Source organism: Rhincodon typus, chromosome 4 (assembly GCF_021869965.1).
Source record: "Rhincodon typus isolate 14 chromosome 4, sRhiTyp1.1, whole genome shotgun sequence".
In the NCBI taxonomy this organism is placed as follows: domain Eukaryota; kingdom Metazoa; phylum Chordata; class Chondrichthyes; order Orectolobiformes; family Rhincodontidae; genus Rhincodon; species Rhincodon typus.
Window position 1 is genome coordinate 1,445,112 of NC_063335.1, and position 9,014 is coordinate 1,454,125.

Here is a 9,014-nt window from a genome sequence, read left to right on the forward strand (position 1 = left end):
AATAAACAGCCTCGCGGAATTATTGCGAAGCAATTTAATAGTCTAACACTGGCCGAATTTCACAGGTAAAACGACATGAATTAAATATTTATAAATCCCAGAAAGCACGTGTGAACGAGTATTAAGGCAGAAATGACACTGGGACTCTGGGCAAAAGTAGTTTGATTTCCAGAAATAATTTATTCTTCCAAATTGCCGTGTTCAAATTTTCACGGCACCTAGACTCCTGCTCACGATCCGCTAAAACGAGAGTTTTTAGTATTGCAGCGTACGATGGAAATGTTCTGTGGACAAAACTTCTTCTAGTACATTTTTGCTTTTAAATGAAAAAATAGGTTAAATGCGGTACAAGTATAAGGAACACGCCTTTTGGCGCCCGGGAACTAAGAGATGGACATACGGTATGGAGTCCAATTGAATTATGTCAAGCTGCATCCAGATGAACAGGGATATGGAAACTTGCATAGAGACAAATATTGAGGACAAATGTGGTGCGTGGACAGATATATAGAGATAATCTCCATGAAAGATCGAACGACTGAAAGAGATCGGAGTAGATCTAGCGGGTTTATTGCGATATTGTGTATAGGGGAATAATTCTCTGAACAATAAGGAGACAACTAATGGAAGTTTATATACACAAACCTTCACGCTCCTAACGTGCCGCATATGGAAAGATTCTATAATATTGTTGTTTTTGAGGAAAACTGCCAATCATTGCTTGAAATTAATCGCAGACTCCGATACCGCGGACTCTGCTCGAACATGAATCCTATAAACAAGGAGATCTCAAACCAGGAGCCGGGGAGGCGCGGATGAGCAGCCCTATCCTGGGGCTGCTTCCTGAGACTATTTCGGAGTGGGTTGGATTATATTTAATGGGTCATGTATTTAATTTTGCATCCCACCGATGGCAGGTAAAAAGCTGAGCAAGATTTGTAATCATCTTGCTTGAAGTGACGAGCCTGCAGTAGTGAATGCCACCGTACTCAATGTCACCTAAAGTGAAAGAAATACAGTTTGCAGCATTCTGCTCGAATCAGCAGCTTTTTAATTCCATTAGACACCCCGCACCCACTGAAAGTAAATACAGTGCAGGAGGTTTAATCAGGCACACTCGACAATTAGATTATCGTCAAATTGCCAGCGGATAATGTGCTAAAAGCTTTCTCAGTTAGTGTAACTCCTGACTGAGAATTATTCGCACATTTGGACCCCTTCAGTCCCCTGATATTGCAACTCGCTCCTTAAAACGGCAATACCCGACCTGGGTCAGACAGGGTGATCAATCTGCTTTCTGATACACTTATTTCATAAACTGAAGAAATTCTGGTAATTGCTCAGGACTCGTTTTTAGTTCTGACAAAGATTACTCTGCAGTTAAGAGATCTCTAATTCGATAGGGGCTGTGCTAAAACAGGCCTCGGCTTTCGCAAACTCTCACGAAAATGGTGTGTTTTGATGACGAGTTTAGTCCGAATTGAACAAACACGAAAACAGGCAAATTTAAATCATGCGAATTAACTGTTAGAGAGCAGGACAAGGGGCAGTTGGTCGAGGGCTTTTTTTTTGTGGACAGAAAAAGCTTACATTTTGTGATACTCTTCAAAAATCAAGTGTGGAACGGAGACGGAAACAGTTTCCACAAACTACATTAACCGCTTGCCTTCAGATTGCACCCTTACAACCCTTTTTTTGAAAGGCAATTAGCATTTTAATTCTCTCAGCAGCAATTCCAGTAGAAAATGAAAGGAGATAAAAGGCTGCCTGGCAAACATTTCACAGGTGCTGTGTGCAGAAATGCCTGTGTTTTGTAGGCTAAGATTCGAAATCCCAGGTAACTTTATTTAACCCTGGTTGCGCTGCCAGGTGAGTCCTGCAAAGTGCTGGTGTTTCTGCTCTGCAGAGCTGCAAATGTAGCTGGGCTGCTGACATCACATCCCCAAACAGCCCGATCCGAGGAGCAATGCATCCATGTCCCTAAACTCACTTCAACCACAGCCAAACCAAAAAACAAACTCAATCTCAACCCATCCCCAAAATCCGAACTCCGCATCCAGAACTTCACATACTTTTTTTTTCATCAGGATTTTGACGACGGGGAAGTGCCTGCGGACTGTTACAATAGCATGCCCCATTTCCCGGAAAGGAGATTACTGCTGAATTCACTCAGTATCCCGCTTGCAGCTTTTAGAGTTAACATTCCCACTAATGCATTGTGGATACGCACGGATCAAAGGATAGAACAATTCCCCAAACCTGGAAAAAAAAACTCCCGAGGAGAAACAAGTGAAACGGTGGGACTTTGTTTTCCGTTAGCCAGTAACATTTTTTAGCTGTTATTTGTGTCTTTATATAATTGCAGTTTATCAAAAGCGGGGAGAGCTGGAATATCCCAGTTGAGTTTTTTTTTCTGTCAATTCAGTATTTCGGAATTTTTCAGTAAAAGTAAATCGCCGTGAGACATTTGAACAGGGAGGCCATTCAGCCGCAGGGGATAGAATATCAGAAAGACAATTTAATCTAAACTGAGCCACTGAACGCGGACTGCTGTAAGGTATTTTGTGATCTGTGTGTGAGCATCTATTTTAAACAGAATTCTACCTTCCTCGGTCACAGCTCAACTGCTTCACGAGAATCTGAACGAGTGGTTCCAAACTGTTTATTTCAAACCTTGTATTAAATTATTTGGCAGCTGTACAGGTCGGCTCAAATATAAATTAATATTACACATCTTTCAACGCATCCCTGTTTTGCATTTGAGGCTAGTTTTGGTCATAATGATTGGTAATTGGAAACACAGCTCATATAAAAGGCTGACCGGGTGTAAGCTTCTCAAACCACTGAGGGACAGTCAGTGAAAACATATTTAAAAGCGGATGAGTGATATCTTGAGCGCAGTGTGCGAGCTAATGTCTCTCCTTTTGTCTCAATAAATCAGAGTACAAGACCTTGATTTAATTGGACCGCTGGTAATGAAATGGCTGCAATATCATCGCGACGCCCGATCACCTTTCAAGGCCAACCTTTATCGAATTATGGAGAATCGAGAACTCAGATCGGATTATTGGATTAGCCGCTTTCGCTTTTTTAAAAAAAATACTAAAATGAATCGGTCCCAGTGGTCCATCAATCCCGCCTACCAATCTCACTATCAGTTACTTCCGGAAGAAGTTAAAACAGACACAGACTGTAATGAGATACCAGGATCCACGTACACACTGATCACAACCCAATACACCTCGCTAGCCCACGATCAAATTTAAAAACTCTATATTTAAACATTCCCAAGAACTATTTACTACCTTCAGAAAGGCGACTCAGTTTGAATTGCTCAGGCTCTGTGCCGGACAGGTTGAGTGGCTTTGCAAGAACATGGATTCCCCCCACTCCCTTCAAAGAATATCGTTACGCTATTTACTACTAGCCTTAACTTTTTGCGGCAACGAGTGACTAACACTGTGCAGCAAGTTATTGAAAGTGGGGGGAAGATTAAGGAAGACCTGGCTGATGGTGCAGAAACATAAATCATGCAGTAACTTGTGGAGAATCTCTTCCTTATCACAATTTGCAGGGGTTTTATTTCAACACTGTAAAGTGAGCTCTATCAAGTTTGCAGCAGAATCTGAACACATGCTGCTTTGGGAGTTTAGAAAGTACCACTCCAACTCCAAACACACTATCTCCGCTTTGAGATAGCACAACTATAGATTCAGAATCAAAAACAAAGTTGCTGGGAAAGCTCAGCAGGTCTGGCAGCATCTGTGAAGGAGAAAACAAGAGTTAACGTTTCGGGTCCAGTGACCTTTCCTCAGAACTGTTCTTTTTTCCTTCACAGATTCTGCCAAACCTGCTGAGCTTTTTCAGTTACTTTGTTTTCGTTCCTGATTTACAACATCCGCAGTTCTTTCGGTTTTTATATAGATTCAGAATGGCGCACTGGGTGAAGACTGTTGCTTTGTGAGCGAACATCTTCCAGTGCATCAGGTGCTGTTGCTCATCCTGAACTGTTTAAGAGGCAGCTCAACGTCGTCTGTCTTCCGGCGCAAGTCTGTGCGAGGTTTAAATTCTGGCCTTGCCCACACCCTGAGATATTACAAGAACAATCTGTTCGCAGAGAATAAACAAAGCTAATGGTTCCCACTGAAGAAGGCAAGAGACAGAATTGAAGATAGGGAATCCATTTTAAAAAACGTGAATGGATTTGGCTATTAGCAATTTTAGTGCAAAGCCGAGTCAGCCCTGATGTACTGACAAATCTTGTCGAAATTTCAAGGGGAAACTCTCAGTTGATACAACGAATTAGACAGACTCCTTGCTGGGATTTCTTTTGATGCTGGCTTGGTAAGAAGCACAAGGTTAAGTTCAAATCCAGTGGAGGCTGATTCTGAGTGTTCGCTCGCACTGTCGGCGCTGATGTGAAGTGACAGACAGCAGAAAGGAGATGCGTTAATTTAACTGATTAGGACGTTAACATTTAGCCACAACTTTGCATGCAGGTCAATCCTTTTAACGTACAAAACACACGAGGCATTAGTTTCAGAAACACAAGGCTGCTTTAGGTCGAATTAAAAAGAAACACAGTGAACAGGGATTGTTTCGGGCGCTGCTCGCGGTAAGGAGAACACGTTAGTGATGAAAAGATGGATCTGTGAAGTAGAGGAATATTCCTGCACATTCTGACACTTTGTCCCATCCTGTCATCTCCTTGACACATACAGATCCCAGTCGAGATTCTCTGAAGGTAACAAGACCTGCGTTTCTATAGGACCATTCCTGAGCTCAGGATGACCCTAAAGTGCTTTCAGGTCAATGGATTATTTTACGAGTGTTGTCAATGTTGCAATGCGGGAAACACCCCCAACCAAATGCACACAACAAGATCCCACAAAGACTACTCATAAATAACCACAATTTTGTGTTTGGATGAAAGATCTTTGACCTGATATGTTAACTTTGCTTATCATTCCACCAAAAAGCACCTTGACCTGTTGAGTATTATCAAGTAAATGGCAGAACCCTTAGTAGCATCAACATACAGAGGGATCTAGGCATATAGATCCACAGTTCACTAAAAGTGACAATGCAAGTTGATAAGTTGGTCAAGAAGGCATATGGCATGCTTACCTTCATCATCTGGGGCATAGAGTATAAAAATTGGTGTCATGTTGGAGCTGTATAGAACTTTAGTCACACTACATTTGGAACATTGTGCATAGTTCTGGTCACCACACCACCAAATGGATATGAGGCTTTGGAGTCGGTACAGAAATGGTTTACCAGGATATTGCCTAGTTTGGAGGGTATTAGCTATGGGGAGAGATTGGACAAACTCTGTTGGTTTTCACTTGAATGTCAAAGGAGAGGTGTGACCTGATAGAAGTTTACAAAATTATGAGATGCATGAATGGAATGGATAGTAAGAGATTTTTTCCTAGGGTAGAAATGTCAATTGCTCAGGGACATAGTTTTCAGGTAAAATGGTAAGTTTAAAGGAGATGTAAGAGATAGTTTTTTTTTGCACAGGTAAGTGCCTGGAAGGAGCTGTCAGAGAAGATCATGGAGATGGATACAATAGCAATGGTTAAGAGGCATTTTGAGAGATATATGAATTGACAGGGAATAGAGGGATCCAGACAGCATAGAGGAAAAATGTTTTGGTTTACAAAGGCATCATATGGCAGCGCAGTCTTGGATGATAATGGAATAGTTTAGGTTAGATGGGCTTCAGATTGGTTTCACAGGTCGGCGCAACATCGAGGGCCGAAGGGCCTGTACTGCGCTGTAATGTTCTATGTTCTATGTCTTGGTGAGCTGAAGGACCTGTTCCTGGGCTGTGCTATATTTTTTGTTTGTTGTTCTCTTTGTATTTCAGTTTCAAGTTCCCATTTTCACTATCTACAGTATTTTGCTTTGGTGTGTTTTGTCAGTGATATTGGCTGTACGTTATGAAGGACATTGGTAGACTCCACTGTTTTCCTTTGATTTGTACCTTGGTATCATTTATACTGAACTGAGACTAGACGTGTCTTCATGTGTTCTTATTTTCAAACACCTCCATGATGTTGAGAAAGGGTCACTGAACCTAAAACGTTAACTCTGATTTCTCTTCACAGATGCTGCAAGACCTACTGAGCTTTTCCAGCAACTTCTGTTTTTGTTTCTGATTTGCAGCCTCCACAGTTTTTTCCATTTTTACCTCCAAGGTCTTGTTGTCTTGTACTGCTCTTTGAGACCTCTATATTTCTCTAATTCAGGCTAATTACCCAACCCTAATTGTTATCGCAATCTTTGGCACCTATAACCCATCTTACCCAGCACACCATGTTTCAGGTTGCTCCCCTTGCCACAGTATCAATATAGCTCTTATCAAAGTCGCAAATGACATTCTGTGTGACTGTGACAAAAGGTTAACTATCTCTTGTCCTTCTCCCTGTCTGCAGCTTTTGACACAATTAATTGACCATACAATCTTCCTTCAATGTCTCTCAACTGTCATCCTTTTGGGTGTGACTGATTTCTCCTTGTTCTGTTATATGAATCTAGTTATAGCCAAAAAAATCACAATCAATGGCTTCTCTTCATCCTCCCACAACTACCTTTGACACACTATCATTCCCCATCTACTCGCTGACTCTTGGTGACATCATTAGGACAGGATGTTAGTTTACAAATGCTGACATCACCCAGGTCTAACTCATAGCACTTGTCTCGATCTCTCCACTGTTACTAAATTATTAGACTGCTCTCTAACATCCAGCACTGTAGAGGGAAAATTGTCTTCCAATTAAATATTGGGAAGACTGGAGCCATTGTTTTCAGTCTCTGCCACAAAATCTGTCCCCCACTATCAATTTCATTCATTTCCCAGGCAATTGTTCAAGGTTCACAATCTTGGCTCATATTCACAACGTTGATGTCATATTTGATCCCAAGATAAGCTTCTGACCTCATATATGCTTCACCATGACCACCTTTTCCATGTTCATAACACTACTTGACTTCAATCCTGCCTAAGCACATCTGTTGCTGAAACTCTTCTTTGCCTTTGTTATCTCTGGATTGGACTTTTCCAATGCAATCCTGCCTGATCTGCCATATTCTACTGTCTGTAAACTTGAGGTCATCTAAAACTCTGCTATTTCATTTCAGAGTAAATCCCATTCATTCATCACCCCTATGCTCATTACCTTATTTTAGCTCCCCTTTAAAGCAATTGCTTAATTTTAAAATTTCCATTCACAATTATAAGTTCTTCTGTGGCCTTGCACCTCCCTATCTCTAATCTCTTCTGGCTTCATATCCCTCACCTCTGTGCTTCTGTAATTATGGCCTCTTGAAAATCTCTCACTTTAATTGTTCCAGCATTGGTGACCATGCCTTCAGTTGCCAAGGTTCAAGCTGTGGAATTCACTCTCCATTTCTTGTTCTCATCTTGTAAAACTCTTCTTAAAATATATATTTTTGGTCAAACATGAGTCACCTGTTATATTCCTCTGTGTGTCACAGTGTCAAATTCTTTCAAATAATCATTCCTATATGCACCTTGGGACATTCTACTGCTCTAAAGGTGATTACAAGTGAAAACTATTCTTGTTATTGTAACCACTATTGTCATTTTACGCAGCAAGGTCCCAGAGACTGCAAACCAAAAGGGGGGTCACTTCATGTTTCTTTTGGTAGGTTGCTAAGAGAGGAATATTGACTAGAACATGGGGAGGATTTCTTGCTTTCTTTTCAATTCACTTTCTTTTGAATTGAGCCACTGGAACCTCTAAACCAAAGTGAATAATGATTCTGTTTAATGTTTCAGTCAAAGCAGTAGTCGCTCATCACAACCCTGAGGTTTTGGCTTAAGTTAGGGTCTGAAGGAGTAAATGAGCAGTGGAAGAGTTGCTAATTGGGATAAGTTGACAATTATGTTACCATAATGTCCAAATAGTCTTCCCATTAAACAAACACCACCAGAAAGAACAAGCACTCACTGACCAGACAGACTGGCCCTTTTGTCTAATGCTGCATCTCCATTATTCTGTGATGACATATAAAACAATATTAATAAACATATTGAGTTGGTATAGAATTGACAAATCAATCTTGATATAGGCAAGTGTGATATGATACATTTTCATATAGAGTATAAAGAGGTCATGTATGCTGCAGATAGTAGTTTACATAGTGTATATAGAGATCTATTATAGTTGGACATCACCAAAAGCAGGGATACCTGTGAGTAAAATGTAAAGATAGGACTTCAGCCCATTGTTATAAAAATGTAACTGGAATGTGCAAAATAATGTTTAACTTGCTAAACTATACTTGGAGTACTGTGAACAGTTCTGGTCTCTATATTGTACAATGCATTTGGAAGCAGTAGAATAAGTGCAAGAATAATTTATAAGGATGACCCAGAAGAATGATATGTTGACAGTGAGAAGAAAAGGGATGAGGAAGATGGTCATGAGAAGTAAAAATACTCAAACATAAAAGGTTATTGTGTAAAATACAAGTACATAGTATAGCAGTAACATACTAGTATGGATAGAAGATTGGTTAGCTGGCAGAAAACAGAGAGTATGCGTAAATGGGCCTTTTTTCAGATTTGTAGGATGGATGACGAGCACTCCACAGACTATCTGCTGAGGCTTCATTATTTTACAATTTATATCAGTTACGCAGAGGAAGAAATTGAAGTCATGCTGGCTACATTTGCAGATGACACAAAGACAGAGAGGAAAGTGTACTGTGACAATGATATAACAAGGATATAGACCTATCTAGGGAGGTTGAATAAAAGAGCAATATCTGTCCAATGGAGTATAATGTGGGAAAATGTGAAATTGCTCACTTTGGAGGATAGAACATTTTAAAAAACACAGTGCTATTTAGTAGAAAAGTGCAGAATTCTGAAGTGCAGAGGGACCTACGAGTTCTATTGCGTAAGTCGCAAAAGATTATTATGTAGGTAATGAGGATACTAGACACAGCCTGTTCAATTTTTGCAAAGAAAGACC